The following is a 12,594-nucleotide window of genomic DNA, read 5'->3' as shown; positions in this document are numbered from 1 at the left end:
TTGGGCTTCGTGCCACCTATTTGGGCCTCTATTAGGAGGCTGGTATTATGAAAAGTAAACACATAAATGATGTGAGATGTGAGATTGGGTTATTTCCGTAAATTATGCTATTATCTATTAACTTGGGATTATCTTATTATGCTTAGATTTATTTCTTATGGTTTAACTGCTAATAATTGGATATGAGAAGTGTCGGCTGGCCTTGTCTTCACGAGAGGCGTCATCACGATTGGGTTCGGGTTTAGGGTCTTGACTAGATAGAAACTCAACTCCAATATCTAGCTCCCTGTGGAAATCGATCCCGACCTTCTCGGATAAAAGCTGCTTCGACCTCTCTTGCTACTAAATAGTAGTACAGGGTTGGCCTCGATCAGGCTCTGAAAGATCCAATCACTACAACAAAAGGTGGTTTTAGCGGTAATTATTTAGTGGCAATAGCTTAATTGCCACTAAAGTATATAGTAAAGGTAAAATATTAGCAGCCAAATAATATTAGCCATCAATAGGTATATTTTTAGTGGCAATTCAATAGAATAGCCCGCAAAACTTTTATTTTTACTTTTTCTTTTCCCTCCAATTTTTTTTTCGCTCTAAATATTTTCTCTCCTATAAAATTTACCGCTCTAATATTTCTTTAAAAGAATTACGAATCTCATTGTAATTTGGACTTCAAACTACGGCTCTTCCATAAGCTTTGTAAAGTTCCAGGAGTAAGAAAACCTAAAATTGCAATTCGGCCTTCAACAAACAAAATTCTTCGTAGATACGGTTTTGATTTCTCTCTTTATTTCTATTTCTGTTTATAGAGCTTTCAGCTCTGAAGAACAGGGGCAAAATTCAGCTGCAAGAAAAAGGTGTGAATTGTCTTCCGAATTCATAGGGCTTCTTACTGTTTGACTTTCTATTTTTTTGTTTTTTTTGTGTGCATGTTTTTGGTTACTCTTTCTGAAAATTTAATTTAATGTTTGTTTTGTGTTTGAGAAACTAGGGCTTATGTTTCTTTAACCAATTATGAGGGGTTGTGAGCATTGGGTAAAATAGAGGGTCTTTTTTTTGGTAATCCGCTAGGCAAGTGCCTAGGGCTAGTTTCTATATAAATGAAAATCAAAAACAAAACCAACAAAGAGCATTATCTTACCTAGAGTAGGTACTTTTAATTTGTTGATTACATAGCCCCTAATACTAGCATGAGCAAAAAATACTCAAGTATGATAGTACATTTTGAACTAATTGAAAATGATTATAAGATGTAGTTGGGATAAAAGACACATGTGTATGGTAGCCTTCCTCGGTTTGTTTTTGTGCCAGCATTATGTAGATTGCTGGACGTAATTCTCCACTGTCAAGAGGACCTTTTTGGCCTATTTGTGTGGTCTTGAGATATTCGTATCTCAACTTGTCCCCTATTAAGAGAATCTGGGCATCAACTTTTCTTTTCTTTACAATAGTTGTTTTCATCCTTGCCTTGCTGTTCTTAAGCACGAGTAGTAACACCTACTTCTTTCGTATTTGCAATATCAATTCTATGTAAAGCCAGTGGCGTCCTATTATCGAGTTACCTTCATATATGATCAAATCACCCTGCTTCCTTTGAAAATGCGTCTTCAAAGATGTCCATGCTTGATTTTTCCTTTGTTGTTTCATATGTTGTAACCACTTCTGTATGTATTGGTGCATGCCCAGTTCATATGTTGTTAGAACTGGGTTCCTTATGCTTGTAATGACCAGTGACATCCCTTCCTGGGAATAAGTACATAGTGTTAATACCACCCATAGAAGTTTAAGGACCTGACGAGTCATTGTTATCGTAACTTTTCCTACAAAAAAGAGCGCATTGTTAGGCATAAAATAGTATACTGTGATATCCTCCCAAAGGGTTTGATCACATCAATCAAAATGTTGATGTCCTCCCAAAGAATAGAGGGTCGTTTTTAAGCAAATCCACTAGGTAAGGTGCTTAGGGCTATTTTTTATATATATAAGATAAAAAAACAAACCAGTGTGGGGTCCTACTTTTTGTATTGTCATGTCTGACATACACCAGGTAAGAAACATAGTCCCTATTACCAACATAGAGCAGATGATACTCAATGTTAGTAGTACAGTTTGATCTACTAAAGTATAAAAAATTGATCTATCTAAGAAATGAAAGTGAATAAAAACTAGGCAGTTGCTGAAGTTCTCCACATTATACCATGTATGTAGTTGCATCTTGTAACTCATAACTCTCAATATGTCTGCCCAGATTTTGGCCAAAGAATCATCTGTGTCCAATGAGAATTGCCATGTATATCTGTTGTTAGTGACTCGTTCATATTTACCATGGCTCTTAGGTGTTTGGTATTTGCTTCAAGTTGCTTCTACACTGCCCACAAATCTGGGCAGTGATTTCTTTGCCTGGTTTGTTCCCTTGTTTGCCTTGTCTTTCCTTTTCCATTTTTCTAGTTGCCTCTCTGCATCTGACCCATCAAAATCTTGACTAAATCATGAACTTATACCCATTGGTACTAGAATAAAGGATGGCATACACTACAACGATTGATTTGGTTTTGTAGAGTAATTGTATCTCTTATTTGACTACTTCTTCTATGTTTCTTAATTCACTAAGAATTCTCCTCCTTTTTACTAATTATTTTTAGTTCTTATAGTAATTGTAGAAAAGAAAAAAATATCTTGAATGTTATGGATTTTCCTAGAAATAAAATATGGATGTACTGTGATAGAGTTAGTAAAGAATATATGGATGGAGTAGAAGATTTTATAAACTATGCCTTTTCTGAAAAACAAGGTAGAGAAAAAATTACATGTCCTTATATCAAATGTATGCTTATCTATCAAGTAAATCGGGCTACAACATATGATCATTTTGTAGTTAATAATATTATGTCGTCATATGATACTTGGTATTGTCATGGTGAGTCTCTAAATGGATCAAATAATACTCAACTAAATAATCGCAGCCGGTCAACTTTAAGGAGTGATGATATGCGAGGAATGATACATGATGTCTTTGGAGACATTACACATTCATGAATACTGAAGTTATTGAAAGGGGTGAGATGCATCCAAACCTACAAGAAAATATTGCTCATCCATTTGGAAAGCAACCTCATCCAGAGGTGGATAAGTTTGAACGGCTCATGAAGGAGGCAAATGAAGAACTATATCCTAACAAGAACTATAAAGGAGGCAGATGATGATAGAGATATGCGACCATATATTGAGCAATTAATAGATGGTCAAAACTATTATACAACCCAATCACATATTAATCAGTTGATGGATAACAAGAACTATTCTAAAGCGGAAGAACATGACGGCCAATCTAATGAGTTGAATACTTCTGCCGGTGGCACTGAAAATTGACATAATCATGAATCAGGTAACATTTTTCTCTGGTTTGTTTTCAAATCGTAGTTATGTGAAAATTTTGGTTAATCTGTTTGTGTATATAGTTTTGTGGTCTAGAAGGTGAGCTTCTTATAGATTTTGTTATGAAGTTACATGTTTTGGTTAAGATTTATCACTTTTAGATATTTTTGGTTCAGATTTAGTATCCTGTTTTTAATGGAATGTAAGGCTTCAAAATCAGTTTCATTACTACTTTGTAACTTTTATTCATGAGAGGTGAACATGCATGGTAGGAAGGTTAGATGAAAGCATAAGAAAAAAATGATATTGGAATCTTGTCGTTTAGTCATTTTATGTACTTGGTCTTTTTTCTTTTTCATTCGTGGACTAAGAACAAAGAAAGTGATCCTGGTCCAAATCAGCTAATACTTTCAAGCTTCTAAAATGTTTAAGTACAATTTTAGGTAGTCTTCTAAACATGCTTGTTGGAAATTCCAATGATAGATAAAACAACTATAGGAGAAGCTGGTTAAGCCTAGATGCATCTTGCACTGGAATTGCAGAAATACGAAACATATTGGTTTTTTCTCTCCTGAATATACTCTTCTAGTGCTTAATGCAGTGATGTGAATTTTTAATATACTATAGAATATGTACTAGTCACATACTAGTGTAACTCTTCCCTTTGTTGTGTAGATTTTGCTTGATTTTAGAATGATTAATATGGGAACCAAAACGATATATTCCCGTGTAGTAAACTTATCCTTGCTTTTTGTGGCTGTTTTTTCATAGTATATAATGTGATTTCTTAAAATAAAATTTCAAGGAGAATGATGTCCTGCTGATATACTAGAAGTTAATATCGAAAACCTTAAAATTTAGTAAGTTTTCGTACATAATTAAAGATAAAAGCATTATCTTGTTTGCTAAAAGTTTTTGTACATTAAATTTTTTTTGTTTCCAGGAAATTTTCTACAAGACTTGTACTGATATAGAAGATTCATGTAACTCATCTCTGCTAGCTAACAGGTTTTACGTCCCGTGGTAGGTTAATATTTCGATATAGCTTCATATTAATCGTATGAAGGTGTCATGAGTTTCTTGTTGCAATGGTCCATATAACTTAGTCTTGGAATTGTGGTTATTTTTAAGTTCTTATCAGAAATCGATTATTCTTAAGTTAGCTATAGTTTTTAGAGAAAGTTAATTTCAACTATTTGTGACACATACGAACCTAAAGCAGTCACTTCAACTTTAGTCCTACAGTGTATGACTAAGGTTTTATCGAGGTTAAGTTGCATAATTTTCTGTCACCTATTTGAAAGCTTCATTAATAGCATGTAACCATAGCCCAGTATCCATATTCAAGAAAAAGAACTTGGCAACTATTATATTTGCTAATGAACTTGGTGTGCAGCTTCCCTTTGCTTCTCCAAGCTAATAGACTGCTTTTGAATTATTTTTTTGTTTCTTCTTGATCATAACAAAGAAAAAAATTTCCATTTTATTGTTTGCACATCCATTTATCTTGCCTATTGTTCCATCTAGTTGTTTCTGCTTATAAATATTATGTGAGAGAGTTGGATGAATAAGAATCTGATGGTGATGGAGTTTTTCAGATATTTTTTCACATTATATTTCATCTTTTAACACATATTTTTTTTAATTTCAGGTCATACAATATGATGTTTGATAATTTAGCAGGTGGAAGATTTCAAGTTGTAGAAATTATTTGAAAACTATCATTCATCAGGATTAGTCACATAATAGCATTAACTATTTTGTTAAAACAATATAAGCTTATATTATAAGTTAATGTGATATTGATATTTTTGATTAGTACTTCCTTTTGTTTGTTAAGATTTAGTGAGATATATTATGTTTTTTTGGGATTAATATTGATACATTTTGTTGTTTGGATAATATTTGGACGAATGTAGAAACTATTATAAATGGTGGCTAAATTATTTCCATTACAGCTTGTGACTTTTAGCTCTAATTTAACTGGATATACCTGCTATAAAAATGGACGATAAAAGGGCAAATTAAAACGTTTCCACAAGGATATTATAGCCATTATAATTATTGAAAAATAATTGATGTTAAAGATATTGACTATCAGCGGCAATTTAAATGAATATAATAGCCGTTAAAAGGGCAAATTAAGATGTTTTTAGAAGGATACTACAACAACTTTAATTGCTGCTAAACAATTACCATTAAAGATACGAACTTTTAGCGGCAATTATTTTGAATTTAGTGGCTATATAAAAGGATGCTAAAGGAGCATAATTAGCCATTTTTAGATTGGATTTAGCGGCCAACAAAATTGCCGCAAACAATTGCCATTAAAATTAATGGTTTTTAGCGGCAATAAGTCATATCTTTTACCGATTTTTGTGAGAATGGCCGCTAAAGGCTTTGCCGATGCCAACATCAACGGCTAAATACCAATGACCGGTAAAATATATAGCGACTATTGTTATTGCCGCTAAAGCCATTTTTAATTGCTGCTAAAGCCCCTTTTTGTTGTAGTGAATCTCACAAACTGGCTGGCTAAGGCCTGAACATCCATCGCCATAGGCCTCTCCGATCTTGGTAAATAAGCCAAACTCCCCAAACTCTCTGTCCAGTGACTCAAGGCATCGACTACCACATTGGCCTTGCCGAGTGATACAAAATAGTGATATCATAGTCCTTCAGCAACTCTAAGCACCTCCTCTGGCGCAAATTTAGATCCTATTGCTTGAACGGGTGCTGCATGCTCCGATGATCAGTATAAATCTCACAAGGGACACCATACAAATAATGATGTCAGATCTTCAGGGCGTGAACAATGGGAGCTAACTCAAGGTCGTGGACTGGATAATTCTTCTATGTACCTTCAACTGTCTGGACGCGTAGGCAATCACCCTACCGTACTGCATCAACACCGCTCCGAGGCCAATCCTTGAGGCATCACAATAGACCGTATAAGACCCCGAACCAGTAGGTAGTATCAAATTGGGGTTGTAGTCAAAATTAGGGCTCTTCCATCCACTGGAACGGAGCACCCTTCTGGGTCAGTCTGGTCATAGGGGATGCAATTGATGAAAAACCCTCAATAAAACAACGGTAGTAACCCACCAAGCCAAGAAAACTGCGGATCTCTGTAGCTAAGGATGGTCTGGGCCAACTCTGCACGACCTCTATTTTCTTTGGATCCACCCGAATACCCTAACTCGATACCATGTGGCCTAAGAATGTCACGGAATCCAACCAAAACTCACATTTCGAGAACTTAACATATAATTTCTTCTCTCTCACAGTCTGAAGCACAGTCCTCAGGTGCTGCTCATGATCTTTCCGACCCCGGAAATACACCAGAATATCATCAATAAAGACAATGACAAATGAGTCAAGATACGGCCGAAACACACTGTGCATCAAATGCATAAAGGCTATTGGGGCATTGGTCAGCCCAAACGACATAACAAGGAACTCGTAATGACCATACCGAGTCCTAAAAGCAGTCTTCAGGATATCTGGCTCCCAAATCTTCAACTGATGGTAACTTGAGCGCACGTTAGTATTAGAAAACACCCGTGCGCCCTGAAGCTGATCAAATAGATCATCAATACAAGGCAAAGGATAACGGTTCTTCATTGTAACCTTGTTCAACTGGCGATAATCAATACACATACCCATAGAACTATCCCTTTTCTTCACAAACAAGATAGGAGCACCCCAAGGTGATACACTGGGCCGAATAAAACCCTTATCAAGCAATTCCTTTAACTGATCCTTCAACTCAGAAGGAGCCATACGATACTAAGGAATAGAAATGGGTTGATTGTCCGGCAACAGATCAATGCCGAAATCAATATCTCTATTAGGTGGCACGCCCGAAAGCTCAGCTGGAAACACATCGGGAAAATCCCGTACTACTAGGACTGAATCAACTGAAGGGTTATCAATACTGACATCTCTCACATAGGCTAAATACGCGTCACACCCCTTCTCAAGCATACGCTGAGCTTTAAGAAAAGAAATAACTCTACTGGGAGTGTGATCTAAAGTACCCCTCCACTCAACACGTGATACACCTGGCATAGCCAGTGTTACAGTTTTGGCGTGACAATCAAGAATAGAATAATGGGGTGACAACTAGTCCATGCCCAAGATAATATCAAAATCTACCATGCTGAGCAACAATAAATCGGCTCTGGTCTCAAAACCACTAAGAGCAACCAAATACGACTGATAAATGTGGTCCACAACAAGAGAATTTCCCACAGAAGTAGAAGCATAAACAGGGGAATTCAAAGAATCCCAAGATACAATCAAATGCGGAGCAAAATAAGGAGACACATAAGAGTAAGTGGAGCATGGATCGAATAGAATTGATGCATCTCTGTGACAAACCAGTATAATACCTATGATGACAGAATCGGAGGCAACAACCTCAGTACATGTAGGAAGGGCATAGTATCTGGCCTGGCCTTCCCCTTAAGCTGGCTGAGCAGGTGGGGTAGCAACTGGTGCTGTGATCATAGCCTAAGAACTCTGCGGAGCGCACTGTGGCTGAGAAGTCTATGGAGGTGCACTCCTCCCAAGTCTAGGGCAATCCCTCACCACATTGCATATGTCACTACACTCAAAACAAGCTCTGGGAGTACGTGGCAGTGGGAACTATGCGGTACGGGTACTCCAAGACCCTTGAACACCTAAAACACTGTGTGAAATCTGAGATGCAAACTGAGCTGGCTAACCCACAAAACCTCTACCATGTCGTACTCTTCCTCCAAAATAAGGACCAGTGGGTCTCTTAAGTCTACGAGGTCTCCTCACTTCCTTATACTCTCTCTCCTGAGCTCGTTTGTCCTCTCTCTCCTGGACCCACATGTCCTCTACTCGGCGAGAGGTCCTCACCACCTGCTGAACTGGGACCCCAGGCTATGTCGCTATGACACTTGGAACCCGACCAATGAGAACTCGTTGCTCTGGAGTGGGGGTAGTAGAAGTTTGGGTCTCTTTCCCGATCTCTGAAGTAGTTGGTACAACCTAAATTAACCCCGCCTGAACTAATATACCAAACATGCTCAGCAACTGTGCTAATGTCTACTGAAGTACTGGAGCAGTAGTAGCAGTAGGCGTATCCGGTGCCTGGGCTCTGGCTGGAACTGCTGGTGGCTCCTCGGTGGCAGCTCGCGCGCGTGCTCTGGCTGTACCGCGTGCGCGTCCTCGGCCTCTACCCTAGCCCCGACCTCTGACAGCTCTCGTAGAGGGCGCGGGTGTCTGATCATCTCTGGTAGCACGTGTCCTCACCATCTGTGAGAGAATGGAAGACAGAGGTTTAGGATTTGTGATGTCAAAAATCTCGCATGACAAAGAAACCAAATGAAGTGGAATTTTCCTAATGGTTACATAGCCTCTCGTAGATAAGTACAGAAGTCTCCATACCGATCAGCGATACTCTAATAAACCGGCTTGTGATTCATGACTCCGATGAATCGAGAGCTCTTATACCAACTTTTCACGACCCCGGTTCGCCCTTCGTGAACCATCGTGACGACACCTAGTCTCTACGACTAGGTAAGCCTAAAATGCAAAAGATAAACCAATTTGGGGAAGAAAATAATTTAAAACAGAAATAGAGTGATATAACAGCATTTAAAAGTGTCGCTCGACATACACAATATAAATCCTCAAAACTAATATATTTTCCCAAAACCCAAAAACCCATGAATCCACAAGCCTTGGAATGTCTACCAGTGTCTAACTCCAGAATATCTAACAAGGAAAAGGAAATACAGAAGGGCTAATACAATAAGGAGAGTAGAAAGAGACTCTTCGGTCTGCGGACGCGGCAGATATACCTCGAAGTCTCTAGAACAGTCGCCTCGCCTCAAAGGTGATAGGACTGAGTCAAGGTACCTAGATCTGCACATGAAAAATATGCGCAGAAGGGGCATGAATACACCACAACGATACTCAATAAGTGTCAAGCCTAACCTCAGTTGGATAGTGACGAAGAAGGTCAGGGTCCTACTGAGGTTAAATATAATATAAGGTCTAACAGTGTAGAATAAGACAGTATAATTAAGTGCAACGGTAAGAAATAACATAGAACAGAAAGAACAACAGCAACTAGAACAGAGACAAAATAATCGTGGAAATGAAATACAACTCAACATAGAGATAACAACCGGGGTACCTTCCAGGATACCGTCCTGTAGTCCCAATTACATCTATCCAGCGGATCTCTCGGGATACCGTCCCATAGTCTATCATATATATCCGAAGGATCTCCCGGAATCCCGTCCCGTAGTCCAACTATCAGTGTGCGGGGATCTACCGGAATCCCGATCCGTAGTCTCAAATATAAATACCCAGTACTGGGGGAATTTATCAGGTGCAGTCCCGTAGTTCCATATAACTGTGGGGGGATCTACCGGAATCCCACATCCGTAGTCAGAAGTAAATAGACAAGGGGGAGCTACCGGAATCCCACATCCATAGTCCCAAATGTAATTACACAGTAGCATTAGGAAAATATTCAGAAATGTCAATTTCATATCAAGGCAAACAAGTAATTCTAGCCTAGCATGCTGCACGGAATTTAGGTAAAGCAGTTTGAGCAAATAAGGCAATTAAAACACTTAGACATGCTTTCCTAAGCTAACAACAGGCTTTAAATGCAGGTAATATAAACAGGAAAAGAAACATATTAGTAATTACTTAATGAAAATCGGATTTCAATAATTAGCACAAGTACACACTTTTCACCTCACGTACAAGGCATTTCAACTAACATGAATATCAAATCCTAAGGGGAAGGTCCCCCACACAAGGTTAGGCAAGCCACTTACCTCGAACCGGCTCAAAATCAACTCGAAACCACGTTCTTGCCATGAGTACTCGACTCCAAATGGCCCAAATCTATTCACTTCAATTGCATAATATAAATAACACTTCAAGTAACTGATTCTATAATTAAATTCTAAGCTAATGCGTGAAATTAGGTAAAATGACCAAAACGCCCCTCGATCTCACGTCTTGGAATCGGGTAAAATTTATTTTTCCAGAATCCTCACACTCTCACGAGTTCAGTCATACCAAAAGTACCAAAATCGGACCTCAAATGGTCCCTCAAATCATCGCTCAAAGGTCTCTAATTAGTCAAGCCCTAACCCACAATTTACCACTGCATGATCAATCGGTTAGAGGGGGAGTCACTAGAAATTCAGCACCAGAGAGATATGGCATTGGAGCGCGAGCATGATGCGCTGGATCTAGGTGAGACCCGTAGTCAGTGAAATAAGGAATGGAATTTGGCTCAAGAACACATAAAGGAAATATCCTCAAGGTAGCCATATACACCTCCCGAGCATGCATGAGTTTCTAGGGAATGACACTTGAGCAGTTTGCCGAAGTTTCATTGCACGTTTCCCGTCACATATCTGCAAACTTAGAGAGGTTATGATGCGATACTGGGGGTCAACCACAGGAATAGGTGCCTTGGCTACAGTGATGTCGTTGTATTCTCCGGCAAAGATCAAAGTCTTCTTTTACTTGGCAGCCCATTTTGATTGTTCATTTGTTGTCATTGAGTCGGTAAGAGTCTTTTGGTGCATTGAGTCTTGTTATTTTAAAAGGTCTGTTTGAGTCGAGTCTGGTCTTGTTTAGATGTCTGCCTTTATGTAATTTTTGTTTTTGGGTATTGTATAAAAAAACTAAGGTTGAAAATCAATGAAAAAGACTTTGTTTTAGAAAAATTCAAAAATGAACCAATTTTTTATGTTTTGCAAATATAAGTAATAAAATTTTTTTGGTCATGTCCCTGAACAACGTAATAGGTGATTCATGTGGCGACATGATACTTAGGCAACTCCCAAAACATTCGATTGAAATATTTGTCAATAATTCTAAAATAAGGGATCAAATGAGGTGAGTGAAAAAAAAGAAAAAAAAAGAGAAAGACAGAGAGAGATCAAAAAAATAAAAGCGCCAATAAGCAGCAACCTTATAAGCAAGAAAGAAACATGAAGCCTTCCCAAAGCATGTTAGAGACGGTGATAATTTTAGGATCATAGCATATTTACGTATGATTTGTATCTATAAAATGTTTAAACCTAACACGTTTGTTGCCTCTTATATAGTAAGCTTAAGTTGGTTGGTTTGTGGTGAAACTGGAAATACATCATTACTTCACAAGATCTAAGGGAAAGATAGCAATGGCTAAAAATGATGAAATCGAGTTGTCAATGATGATCCCCAGGGTCAACCAATTGAGCAAGAGTCGGAGGAAGTAAGAATATTGAAGCAGCAACTGTCTGATGTGTATCAGGCTTGGGTCTCTAGTCGGCCTCCGCCTCAGGGTCCCTCAGAAGGAACTTCCACTGTACCCCTGGATACTCAACCACCGCTCCATGCAAAGCTATCACATTCTTCCACTAGGGTATGTTCCAAACTACAATTTCCATGCCGCCCCTGGTACCTATAATATGCAACCTCCAACAGCACCGATCAGGAACACCCATCTCGTCCTGTCTGGCTTACCGGTATATACAATCCCGCCCCCACCTCCTGTGATAAAGCCAAACAACGATCTACTATATCATGCTTATAATGGCCAATACTACTCTCCAAATATGGCTTTCAGGGTCTCGGCTCAATACAATCAGACTCCTCAGTACGAGTCACTAGTGGAAAATGAAAAGCCTGCCAAGATGGGCGAGCTAGATGAGATGGCCAGGAAAATAAAAATTCTTGAACAGAACATAAAGAACATATAAGGACTAGGTGGTCACAAAAGTGTTCATTCAATGATCTATGCTTGTTTCCTCACATCCATTTTCCACAAAAGTTCAAAACCCAAAAATTTGAGAAATATGATGGACATGGTGACCCTATCGCCCACTTGAAAAGGTACTGTAACCAGTTGAGGGGTGCAGGTGGAAAAGAAGAATTGCTGATGAATTATTTTGGGGAAAGTCTTGTTGTGGTAGTTCGTTGACCAAGAAATCTCTCAGTGGCATGTCTGGGACGACATGGCCTAAGCCTTGGTCAAACACTTCTAGTACAACATTGATATTGCACCAGATCGCAATTCCCTGTCCAATCTGAAGAAAAAGCCGGTTGGAAGTTTTAGGGAGTATGTCATCATGGATACCCACGAGTTGATCACTGTTTTTCTGGAGGCTCAAGAGTCTGATTACTTTCAGAACATGATGTCTGCGATGGGTAGCCTTTTTCAGAAGC

At 38.6% G+C, this 12,594-nt stretch overlaps 1 long non-coding RNA gene across 2 annotated transcripts; it reads left to right on the top strand.

Annotated features, from left to right (window-relative positions):
* Positions 1–620: 620 nt before the first annotated feature.
* LOC107800077 (uncharacterized) lies at positions 621–5,190 on the top strand. Of its 2 annotated transcripts, XR_001651278.2 has the most exons (4): positions 621–854; positions 2,961–3,382; positions 4,316–4,395; positions 5,024–5,190. It is a non-coding gene; the product is annotated as an uncharacterized LOC107800077 (long non-coding RNA). The 2 variants fall into 2 exon arrangements; XR_012695712.1 differs by lacking the exon at positions 4,316–4,395 and having other exon boundaries at positions 625–854.
* The last annotated feature ends 7,404 nt before the right edge of the window (positions 5,191–12,594 follow it).

Source organism: Nicotiana tabacum, chromosome 10 (assembly GCF_000715075.1).
Source record: "Nicotiana tabacum cultivar K326 chromosome 10, ASM71507v2, whole genome shotgun sequence".
NCBI lineage: Eukaryota > Viridiplantae > Streptophyta > Magnoliopsida > Solanales > Solanaceae > Nicotiana > Nicotiana tabacum.
Note: the sequence above shows the minus strand (reverse complement) of the source record. Positions and strands in the feature narration are given on the sequence as shown.